The sequence below is a fragment of the Lepisosteus oculatus genome, chromosome 7, assembly GCF_040954835.1.
Source record: "Lepisosteus oculatus isolate fLepOcu1 chromosome 7, fLepOcu1.hap2, whole genome shotgun sequence".
NCBI lineage: Eukaryota > Metazoa > Chordata > Actinopteri > Semionotiformes > Lepisosteidae > Lepisosteus > Lepisosteus oculatus.
In genome coordinates, this window is record NC_090702.1 from 17,811,746 (window position 1) to 17,824,615 (window position 12,870).

A 12,870-nucleotide genomic window follows, 5' to 3' on the forward strand; every position below is an offset into this window, starting at 1 on the left:
CACAATACCTATGTTCAGTGAAGTACAGGAAAAACCTCAAGGAAAAAAAAACAATGCATTAATGCTGATTATGTACAATTGCTGAACAGTCTTTTGTACCATACATTTGCCTTCACATTTATATTCTGTACTTAAGAATCATTACATGGTCGATAATCATTGTTTTGTTGTTGTTTTTTTTGACTGTGCATCCATTAGGTTAATCCAAAGCAGCAACAGAAAGAGACACTATAGGGAATTATTCACTCATATTTGTATATTTTGACTAAAAATACATTGTGTTGCACACTGAGGTGGCCCAGTGGTGATGTCGGGGCCCTCTGCAATTGTCTAGGTCACCTATGCCTATGGTGAGCCCTGGTAGAAATCCTCTAATATAAACTAATGACGCAAAACATCTGTTTAAGTTTAATATAATAAGAGTTATATTATTAATTATAAGTGTAATACTAATATTGAGGGCATAAATGCCTAAAAAAAGGTGTTCTCTGGTTAGTATATCTTCCCTACCTTGGCACCTGACTATATGAGGTATGAGGTGTCTTTGAATCTCTTCTACATGTCTTACTTACCAGACTATGACTTAGAATTTTGTTTGGCTGGTGATCTGAATGTGTCTTTATATTTATTTATGTAATTATATACTTTGGTATGTATCTTGCTAATTTATGAATTTCACAATGCAAGCACTGTAATTAATCCTTTTTTGTGCTGTAATATTTTATCAGGAAGAACGTCTTGATTTCTCTAAAAACATTTACTTCTCCATATTCAAAGACTTGGGCTTTGAGACATCTTTTTGAGACGATAGTATAGTAAGAAATAAGGATGGTCTTTTTCTGTACTTTAAAAGTTCCTGTAACTACTGTACATTCAACCATCGCTGAGTTTCCAAGAACCTTCAGACCAAAAAGGGTACGGAATTTCCCAATAAGAGGATTCAACAGCTTCTAAAGGAACAGGATGTTCACCACTTTATAACCAAAACACTCATGTTACTGTAAGTCCAGTGTGGTGGAGAGACTCAACTGAAATCTGAAATTTAAATGTATCATTATTTCACAGCTGCAAATAGGTTCAAGAACATCACTGTTTTGGAAGACCTTGTGTGTGGTTACACTTACCTTAGGACCTTTCAGTGCAAACTGAGTCACCCCAGAACATTCTCTTGAAATAGTTTAAAATACAAATTACCAAAGTATAATAATGCTTCTGAATGTCATTAACAGTATTAATTTATGACTACAAATATATTTATACAGTTGGTAGTGGTAGCTGCAAATAAAAAAATAAGGTTCCTAACAGTATTCCAGTATTCACCTTCACCATAAACATTTTCTGCCTCAAATTATTTAACTCAGACCTGATTTGCTTTTTTTAACTTAATTTTCTATGAACACTTGCAAAGTTCAAATTAAAATAAAATAAACAACATATACAGGTACTCTAATGTCATGAATCCTAATTGCATCAATTGAGTGGCACCCAGATCCACAATGAGATTACTAATCGGATTAAGAAAATTAGAGCACCTTGGTACTAAAAAACAAAGTCACAGAGACTCAAGAAATGCTTTCTCTTAGTATTCCATGCTTTCAGCGGGAAGAAAAAGATCTGGAGTCTAGCAGTACTTCATATACTGTACAATGAGCAACCCAGGAAAAGCTTTGTACAATTCTACTGAAGATAAAGAAAAAGAATGTAGCTACATCATAAGTTGAAAAACTACAACAAATTCTAAGCACCATATGAATCAACAGTACAGTACCTAGACACCTCTGCATTGATCAAGACATCTGTTTTTTACATTGTAGCTAGTCAACAAATTCAATAGAAAACTAAGCAAGAGTAATCTGTGTTTTACAATTTGAATATTAGGAAATTAAAAATTGTATTTCTTGGCTAGTGATTAGTGTTTAAAAAGTAAATTACTCTTTTAAATATGAGAGTTGGTCATAACACGCTGTGTGTACTGCATTTCAGCTTTGTAATGGCACTCGTCGCTGAAACAAAATGTCATTTCTTTTGTTCGTATTTTATTTTAATACATTAAAGTGAGTGTGTTAAATACTTTTGTGTACTGTACATTTCACTGCATGTGATAGTCATCAGAAAATAATTTCTTTAATTGCATTTAGTTTGACTGTGTAGCTGGGTATTTAACTGAGAAAATATTACCATAGCTTCAACATCTTAATAGCCCATGTCTGCATTCCTGTTTATTTCTTCAGAAGGATAAACAGTCGGGTGTGGAGTGAAAGCATTGTACAGACCTGAAGCACAGGCCCGTTACTGTGTTAGCATGGTACTATCATGACATCATTAGCACTTAGACTTCTTTAAGACTATAGTAGTTTTTAGACTGATGTAATGTGACATAGTAAGGACTAGTTATTAATAATACTATATCAGTAAGTTAAATAACATATACTGTACATTTGCTTGTCCTTTAAATATTTTTAACTAACCTATGTGGTAATTTAACTGTAGGGATTTCAAATCCAGTATTGGCGTAGGTCTCTACCGAATTAATTAAGAATATGCCTTTGAAACTTTGAAAAAAGTCCCTTTTAAAAAGTAATTTAAAAATGCCTTATGTAAAACTAAGGAATTATTATTAAAAGTGCCTAAAATAGATTCTTATTAGGAAAAGCTTATACTGTGTCTCTGTAAAAGATTATTTATTATTTATCATTTATTGTACAATTATTACTCGTATTTAATATTTGACCTCTCTGTCAATATCAATAACAAGATTGTACAACAGACGTGCTTTTTGATAGAATGTTATCAGCAGTGTGAAATATTTTCTTACAGTGACAGCTAAGGTTTCCTAAACTGTTTTATACTTGTTTCTTGATTAACATGGTAAGTTGAAAGTTGTCATACAATTACAAGCCTATCCAATTAGAATTGTTGCAATTGTAAAATAAAATGAATAAACTTAATTCTCTTAATATTAACAAGAAAAGTAGTGTATTGCAATTGTCTCAACTTCTTGTAGTGAAACATTTATTTTGAGAGTATAGAGAGTATTCTTAATAAACTTCAAAAGATATGTAACTTAATATTTTAAAATATCTGTAATTAACATAATCTGCAAAGTAAATGATTATAACAATGTCAGTGCTCAGCATTGTTTGACTCTATTTACAGAATGTTAGAAAATGAATACTTAATACTAAAATGGAGGGGTTTTCATTTAATCTTTTGCAAAATATTTGTAGATATGCTGCATTGAAAAATGTCAATGGAAATGATATGACCATGTAATGAAGCGTGATTTGGGCACTTCATTTGACTAATACCTTGTCTATCATATCACAAACATCAAAGAGGTTTTGAGCAATTGCAGTCATCATAGCCTCATTGGCATATTGATTGTTTACCCTTTTGACAATGTTTAATGGAGATGATGCCAGTAGGGGGTGTCTATTAACAAATATTCATTTAAGGTACATTATCAAAACAGCCCAGGCAAACTACAGAACATTACAACAAGAGTTAATAAATAAATGTTTCAGCTGTGCTAAACAAATTGATATAATCTTAGGTCTGATAGAAAAATAGTGCCAGTAAAGGACGTTCTGACCTTAGTGGGATCTAAAATTAGTGAGATCAACCACTCATTCAGTGCATTTGAATAACACTTGTTTCAGATAGAATAGAAAATTACTCATCCACACACCATCTCTGCTTACACAATTTCCCCCAGTAAAAGTGATTATATAGGTTTGCCTATACTTCTAAAACAACTTTATCAATATTTGTATAGTTTTTAGGATAGAAATATATTGTATGCCTTCAGAGTGTTATTGAATTGGAGAAGGAAGCAGCCAGAGGCAGGTTATAATGATCACAGACATTTATTGCCTTTAATCTTTAACAACTGTGTGCTAGTCATGGAGAGTGAGATGGAGTATATACAGTACTTCGCTAACACCAATTGTGGTATAATAAACTAAAAATCTAAAATAGGTTTTAGGAGAGTCCACCTCCTTTTATAGGGGTGATAAAGGTGCCGTGTAATAATGGTTTCCTCTGTTGTAGATAGAGGCAAGTGGGCTGTGATAAGGGAGGCCTGGGCAGAGCCCAGATAGGCAGCAAAAAGCTGTGACTCTTTTCCAGAAGCCCCCTGCAGCTATGGGAGAACTTTATTAGTGGCAGCGGTTGCTGGAAAAACAACAGGTTGTACCCCGTCCTCAGAAGGAGAATAGGAGTGCTGAGAATATGGGCATGTTTCTGGAGAGGTTGTATGCACCCCCTCCCACAGACAGCTGTCTGTTCCTGGTAAAATACACCCAGGATCCATGGGGGAGGTACATCTGGTATCTGGTCTCACACATGGCCTGAAACATATGAGATTCAAAGTCCCAGCCTTGACCAGAGTGGATTTCCTGTGGCACCCCAAAGCAACTGAAGAAGTCCCCATTTTGTCCTTTATGGAGCACTTTCCACTTTTCACCAGAGAACTGCGTGCAGTTCTAGGTCTGCTTCACGATTCTCCTCTCTTGAGAATGTGGACTCCATACAATCCAGTTCTTGATCCTTGCAGCAGTCATTCTTTTCCACACAGCCTAGACTAATGTTTATCTGATGTTCTATTCCTGGGTCAGTCGTCTAGCAGATTCCACTTCTGCATTTGTGTGCAGGCTTTGGAGGGACATTAGTGTGGTGTTCTAGAACAATCTGTCTCTGCAGTATGGAATGAACCTCCCTGGGGAAAATGGCTGGCACCACCTTTGAAGTGGTGCTGGTTGCCACACAAGACAATTGGAGACTTGCCCATGCCTAAGGGAGACTTCCTAAAGTTTCCTTAGAATGGTATGACCAAGCACACTACTTTGCTTGAATAAAAAATTGAATGTTCTAATAATATTAGAGAATTAATCTATTATTCTAAACACATACAGTGTATCATATCATAGAGTTTAATTGAAGAAAGTAACTGAATGTTAGTATAATAGAATACAAGTATACGGCAGACTGCTGCTTGCATAGATCCACAACACAGGGACTAACTCAGTCAAACTTATGTATTACAGGGTGGAAGCTTCAAATGCAGTAAGAAAGAGGAAATAAAATAATTTAAAAAGCAGTAGAAATAGAACCACAGCCTCTGAACAGTAGTTATTGGGCCAAGTCTCCTGGCACACAAACTGAAACTATCCAAGTCATAGTGAATTAAAATGTTGACAGTTGTGACACAATAATTTAATGTTTCAAATTGGTTATTAGTTCCTATTGTTCTATGCAACAGTTGCACTTTTTCGATTACAGAAAATGCATAAGGTGCAAAGTTATCTGCATTTATCATTGCTTCCATATTAATACCAGGGGGATTATAATAAAATATTCATTTTGACATTAACATAAGGCTCAGCTGTTTTGTTGCCAGAAAGCCTCACACCTTAGCTTTAGATGTGCATGTGCTGTATTGAAATCACAGATGAGAGTGTGACTAAAGGATCAACAATAGCTTAAAGCACCCTAGTGCAATTTATGTCTCTGGCAGATTGTCTTTTTTTGCTGAAATATCGAAGAAATAAAAAATTAAGAAAAGCCTTAAAAACGTGACAAATCTTAAAGATTTTTTCAAGATTTGATTTATTTTAAATGGTCTTTTTAATGTAATTTTTTATTGATAAAAGAGGGCAATGTTTTTTTTCCATAATAATTCTTAAAACAATTAAAACCTCAAACTGAAATACACAATATTAATAAAAGGTTACATTGAATTTGCTTTGTATTGAGTTTGTTCCTAAATCCCTTCTAATTTGTAGTGGTTCTAAAACTTGAGATACAATTTGCATTTCGTAGTCTTAAATTGAGCTCATGAATTATTTAGTGCTGTCTTGCAGGCATGGCTCTAAACTATAATTAGTTGTACCGAACACCTCTTGTCATGGTACGTTTCTGAGCCACAGGGGATGCATTGTTTCTTTAAGACAGAAATCTAGAGAGCAGAAAAGGGAAGCCAATGAGAGCCAGAGTGTATAGAAACAGTTAGTGACACCTTGGTATAGAGTCAGCTGAGAGAGCTGCTAGCTTCAGCAGGCAAGTGCCATTATGATGAATGTTTACAGCACTTTTTTGAGAGCCAATTATCTGCTTCTGTGTGAGTCATGGAGATCATTTAGGCTGGTAGCATGCACAAAGCAACACTGGAGCTTTCTCATTTTCACAAAGGCTGTGGAAAATGTAAAAGAATGAAATGCTTTATCTTAGGCAGGTAAGGATGCCTACTGCTTTGCAATTTCACTCTGCATTGTCTTTTTGTTAAGCAGGGCAAGGGAATCTCTTCGCTTGTGCTGTGTAATAGCTGAATAACTGTTTCAAGCTGGAAGTTTCACTACAGATAGGGAAGAAGGCTTGTTACCTTTATATGTAGGGAGCTGCTCTGGCAGGAATAGTAAGTCTTTATAAAACACAGGTATTGAATTGGATTTATGTGGAATGTTAAAAATAATTCAGTAAATCTATACTTAATTGATGTACTAGACCTATCAATATTATATATACTGTTAATCTTGTGTTTTGTTTTACGGAAATAGCAGTTTTATTTAGTTAAAAATGAAATGAAATATGAAGCTGCATGAATGAATCAAGTTTTTGTTCATTTTTGCTGTTGAATGAGAGATGTATGACTCCTAGAGCAAAGTATCATCCTCTGTGCAACTACAAGCTTTAAATCTGCAAGAATTAGGTCATTCTGGGTCAGGTTTATTTAAAAGATTTTCTTTTCCTCATTGTTTCATCTTAGTGGAAATCAAAATGTTTTAGTTAATGGAATATCTAATATAATTGTTGGCCTCTTGACTAAAGAATTAAGGACTCACTTAACTCACTCAACTTTTTTTAATACCATTATGAAAATCTGTACAAGAACAACAATTTAGTGATTGATATAAAGTCTTTCTTATTTTATACATATTTTTGCAGAATTGGAGACCTTTGCAAATTTATGATAATCATTTGTAAGAAATCTTGTTTTCCTTAAATTCTGTAAAATATAATTAACATTTGGAGACTAGTATAAATAGTAACCATATAATGAGTCATACCATTACACAGAGCTGTTGTCAATAACAGTGAATATACTGTAAGTCTTGTCTGATATCTTCATATAGTATTAATGTTGCTTACAATGGTAGTTTCAATCAAGATAATTTATTAAGAAGGTTACCTTTATAAATAAAAGCTATAAATACATTGTGAATATATTTATTTAAGTTTTTATTTTGATTTCTTAGAAATTTAAGATTAGAGTAATTGATTGCTGACCTTGCAGTATGAACTTATTTGTTCTATCTTTTTGGCGTTTTGTGGTATAATCTTATAGAAATTTTATAACTAAGCTGAGATGGCTACAAGAAAACAAATACCTTTTGAATTTTTAAACAGAATTAATTGTGGTTGCAGACAAAACTCTAGAAGTATCAGGTCAGAGAAAGATTTATCAGACAGGCTTATCTTAACAGTTATGCTAAATACAAGAAACAATGAAGCACTATGTAACTGTTATTAATTTGCACTTACCCTTGGTAATAAAAGATTACCTGTTAGAACTTCTTTAAAAATGTGTTGTCTTCAGCAGAATCCCTCTCTTTTATTTTGTTTAGTTTTTACCTTTGAAGATCATTAGAACCATAGTGGTGGAGTGTAAAGGATAGATTGTTGTCAAGGTCAGGCAAAGATTGGGCAATTGCTATGAAAATAAATCAATGCAATTCATTCTGGAGGCTTTTGTTCATTTAACAGATAATGTATGAAGCTTATAGGTTACATTGTTGATATGCACAACTGATTTTATCATGCTCTTACTCATACATTTGTACTCAACGTTAGGGAGACATACAGTATGAAAAAGAACTAAGACCCCAAAAATCATCTATAATAGTTCAACAGAAAATTCAGTAGAAAATTACTTTTAAATATGTTTTCTGCAGCAATTTTCAAATGAAAATGTTTCATTTATTAGCCATCACACTGATAAAAGCTCATGAATATTTAGAAAGGCACTAAATACAATATTCTGGCAGGTGCCAGAGAAGAGTGTGGCTTATGCCGGCATCACACAATACAACTTTTCCTAGGATTTTCAGTCGTAGCCTTCATCTACATAATCGTAAGAAAATCACAGAGAGTTGTAGAGAGTCGCCCATTACCATCAGTTGTGCAGTGTGACGCCCCCAGTGACTCAATCATAGCGCTGTTAACTGCCTCTACAACTCTCTAAACTGGTTTGTTTTTTTCGTAGCGAGTCGCAAGTCCTATGGGTGGGCAGTGAGCCAGATGTGTACTTGTGAGATAATGTGCTCATTATATTACACGTTATAGTGCAATACTAATTTGTTTACAATATTTGTTTTACAGGTGTATTATATTTTTAACTGTTTTATTTTTGTAAATGTGTTCTATATTTATAAAGAATAATATTTTTTAAGGTGTTTATTTGTGGAAAACAATGCCTGTAATACGTCTTTAAAGATGTTTACGTGCTTGTTCTCCATGTTGTTTGTATACTTTTGTGTGGTGCTCCTCCTCTTATTCCGGTGTGCTCCACATTGATTGGCTGCCAAAATGAGGGGACCTCATGGTATTTTCGTGGCATAATTCGAGATTTGGAACTGTGATGAAAATTCATCTGGGAATCGTGTAGTCATCCCCTGTGATTCCTATTTGTATAATTTGACACTCTCTAGGACAGAAAGGGCAGCAAGATTCAACAACTGCAGTCGTTGAATGTCGAGTCCTGTAGTGTGACGTCGGCTTAAATAACCAAAAAAAGTGCAAACTATTGTTCTTAATAGTACAGTTACAACTGCATGTCCCAAAAATCTCTTAGAAAAAAAAATGTCCTACCACAAGGTCCGAAGGGTTTAGAGACATATCTGAAAACTATTGTTCTCCTCACGTTTAATAAGGCAGTGGCAAGCAAAGCTGATTTTTCTTGTATTTAAGTTAGATAGAAATCTATAGGACTACAGCATTGGGGAAGATAAGATTTTTAGGAAACATCTAATTCTTTATAGCAGGTTGGAGTAATGAATAAAAAACTAACAAACAAAATTATCTTGGAAACTAATAAAGTCAGGTGGTTTTGAGTAAAGCTACTCATTAGTTAAGAAAAATGCATTTATATCCTTGTTCTTATTATTTATAAACAACCAAATGGGCTTCTCTAATTTATAAACTTTGTCCTGTTTTCTTATTATCGCTTACTTAAAGAAATTACCCTGGATGTGAAAAATAAGATTCAAGCACTTTCCAGCATAGCCAAAACCACCATAATATATATTGTGTATTCAATCTGTCAATGTATATCATTGTCTACGGGTGTGAACAAAATCTGGATTAACTTTAATAGAACAATCATTGTGTTCTTCATATCTGTTTACCTTTTAACATTGTCCTCCAGCATTTCAATAGTTTCAAGAAAGGAGCCTGGTGAAAAAACTGCTTCAGCTTCACAGGCTGTTTTTCTTTTCATTTTAAAGGGATATTTTACCTTTGAAACAGAAGTTGTTAACTTGTCAGAATAAGAAATAATTGTTCACTACTAACTGAATTTAATGCACTCAGTCATTTCTTAATTGTATGCATTGAAAAATCCTCAAAACTTTGTTATACAGTTTGTCCCAAAGGCTACACAACACGCCATTACAATCTCAAAGTACAATGTTTTTAAATTAGTCTTATTTAGGGAATAATACTTCTGATCATGAAGTCATTGTTATGCATTGCTAACTAACCACAACATAATTACATCCCATTTTAGGGTCTAGATAAAAAGCTACCAATGTTTTCTGTTGTGATACAGTTCACGCTTTGCCTAAGTAAAATGTTGTATACCCCCTGGTGAACTGGCAGAACCTACTCAATTTTGGCATCTCTTCTAAGTCTGTGCAGTACCATTGGCACTACAATGAAATTTATTGTCATGTGTCCAAGAAAGGAGATAAAATATACATGTCATATTTTAATATGCTGATCATAATCAATGATTACATTTCTCATGGAATGGAGAAATTTCATGACATATCATAATGGTGTGTTCAGTGCAGTCAAAAGTTCTAGAAATGTGGTATGCAAAGCAAGCTAAATTTACAAGATGGAAAGAGAAAATTAATTATAGGAAAAACAGTTCTGTATATTCCCCAACAAGCCGTCATCTTGCTGCTGATTTCCTTTCTACATTAGATCTCTGCATGTAAAAAGGAAACAGTAAAGATACATTATGGAAGAGCTCATATCAAATAGTGTTACAGGGACCTGCAGCTGAATCTGTTAAATAATCAAGGTTGATTGCATATTTTATTATTTTTTCCCCAAAAAATAAACATACAATGTGCAAAAATCTGGATAAAATGGAAACTTCCACACGAAAAAATGGCACAGGTTTTACAGATTAGAGAAAATGTCCAAACATGCTGTCACTGTCTCTACACTAGCAAAAATGAAACCAAGCCATATTTCTTTTCAAAGGAACCATTTCTGAGAATGAGTGTTTTAAGATAGATGGTTTGGCTGCAGATAAACCCACAGCAAAAGACACCATAACTTAAGGTTGATTGTAAGCTGGTAATCGGGAAAGAAAAGGACTGGATGAGGGTCAGCAGCATAGTCATCAGTTAAATCCAAAAGTACATCAGTCACATACTGTATACCCAAAAGCGTTCTATCACAGGACATTCCCAAACAATAGCAGGTACAGATGCAGCCATTCAAAGTTCGTGGTACAAACCCGTACCGCACGCATCTACGCATGAACCACCGCACCGTACCGCGGTACGTGATTGGCTGGCCAAAATGACCGACAGGGTCACTCGTGGTGCATTGGTTGGTAGTGAAAAGATTTAATCATTTAAGCTCTTTACTGTGCACATTTTAATCCGCTTAGTATTTAATATTTAATGGAATTTTACAACTAAAGGGAAATGTTAGTATCTGAGCATAAAAAGAATAGGATAAACGATATTAATTTAGGAACATAAACATACTGTATCATGTAAACTGTATATTGCTGTTATTGGTATTTTAAAGAAAAATTACACACCAGTATTCCATTTCTCCCTAAACATTTTAAGCATCAAAGTCTTACATGTGGTTATTTCGGAAACATTTTTACGTGCTCCTTGCTCCTTCTGACCATGCTACTGTACGTTTATATACAGTATTTTGTTAGAAAAGGGATAGTTTTAAGCTTTTCTGCTAATACGCTCAATATTTGAGTAAATAAAAGCATACTTTTAGAATTTGATTAATAGGGAATATAATATGGAATCACGTATCTAAAGAAATTAATAATGATATAATTTTATTCAGGTACTGTAGCACAAACAGTTGTATAGCAACCTGTACTTGCCAGGTACACCTTGAGTGCATCTGTTACAGAAAGTGTGGGGAGTAATCTTCATATGAAACCACTGGTGTTGTGGCAAATATTCTGTTTGAAATGAATTAGCAGGTGTTCTGAATGTGTAGAGGAAAATAAAATATTAATACAGACTGTATCCCAGTCAGGACTACAGCAGCTTTGTAGTAATGCACTGAATTGGAATCAAACATAGGAAAAACATTGAAGAGTGGTGTCCTCAATTCAAGTCTTCTTTAAGTTCTTGCATATTCCATAAACATACTGTATGAATATACCAACAACAGATATCAAATATGGTAATTGCATAATAAATTACAAATAAATAAAGTTTTGTATAAATACTGCAGGCATTATATATACACTGTATATTCATAATTCATCTGTTCCAGAAGGTTCTTGTATTTTCTGTTCCTTGTCTTCTTAGTTTACTTGCAATTGACCATACAACCAGTGCCTGCAGCCCGTAACATGGTTGAGTGGTCAGCATTTGCAACTGTAATTGGAATTGTGGAATTGTGAGCAGTATCTGCAGTTCAGTTATGGTGTTGGGGAATACTCATCTCAGGTTTTTTTGCAAAACTGAAAAGCTTAGCATATTTACTTTTCAGAGACGGCCAGATGTCTAGCCTTATGCTAAAGATAGGTATATTTTTGTTCTGTTTCAAGCTAGAATTGTAATCTCTCTCTGAGAAATCTATTAGTTGTAATTTTCAAGTTTCAGAACCATTTTTGACTAGTAGAAGCAAAAGCGGTGCAATAGGGCAGAATCAGTCCTTTAAGTGAACTTAATTTAGAATTTTTGTTTCTGTAATCAAGTCAAAGTACAGACATGGGGCTTAGTTTGATGAATGAAAATATATCTCATTATGTAAAGCATGTTGAGAAGCCACTTTTAAAGGTCTATATAAAATAAAGTTTTCTTATTATTATTTATGGAGATAACATATTGCAGAAAATACAGATTAATAAAAATAGTCAATTTGAAAGTATATTGTGTGTCTGCATAAAACTATGTAAACATTTTACTCCATTATTGTTCAGCACAAATTTGGGTTATTGCAAAGTTTTATAATAAGCATAAGTAAGTAAGGAATAAGAATAAAAACATTTTTACAAAAATAATATTCACAATTATAATTTTTTCTTAAATCGACTAGAAATCTTACTGGAAAATAATGTGAAAAATATAATTTAAAGAGAGAAAAAACTAAAAAAAGAACATGATGATAACTAGCATGCAAATGCAACATAGATGCAAATGGTACACAATACAATGGTATACTATGGAAAAATAATCCATAGTATATCAGTTTATAATCAGTGTTTTCACTTCATTTTGAAACGATATATATTAATGGTGTATGGTGAGGTATGTTTAATATTTTAAAAGAACATAGCTGCTTCATAATAACAGTGTCACTACCTATACAATTATGAAGCATCTTCAAAAGCTTAGCAGTTTATGACATTATGCAAATCATGGCATTTAT

At 33.6% G+C, this 12,870-nt stretch overlaps 1 protein-coding gene across 5 annotated transcripts in view; it reads left to right on the forward strand.

Moving 5' to 3' along the window:
• The first annotated feature begins 6,022 nt into the window (after window positions 1-6,022).
• Window positions 6,023-12,870, forward strand: part of mgat4c (mgat4 family member C) — a 289,683-nt gene continuing 282,835 nt past the window's right edge. For all 5 annotated transcript variants that reach the window (XM_069192227.1, XM_069192228.1, XM_069192229.1 and 2 more), the window contains exon 1: window positions 6,023-6,232. The gene's annotated coding sequence lies outside the window, so the exon portion shown is untranslated. The remainder of the gene's footprint in view (window positions 6,233-12,870) is intronic.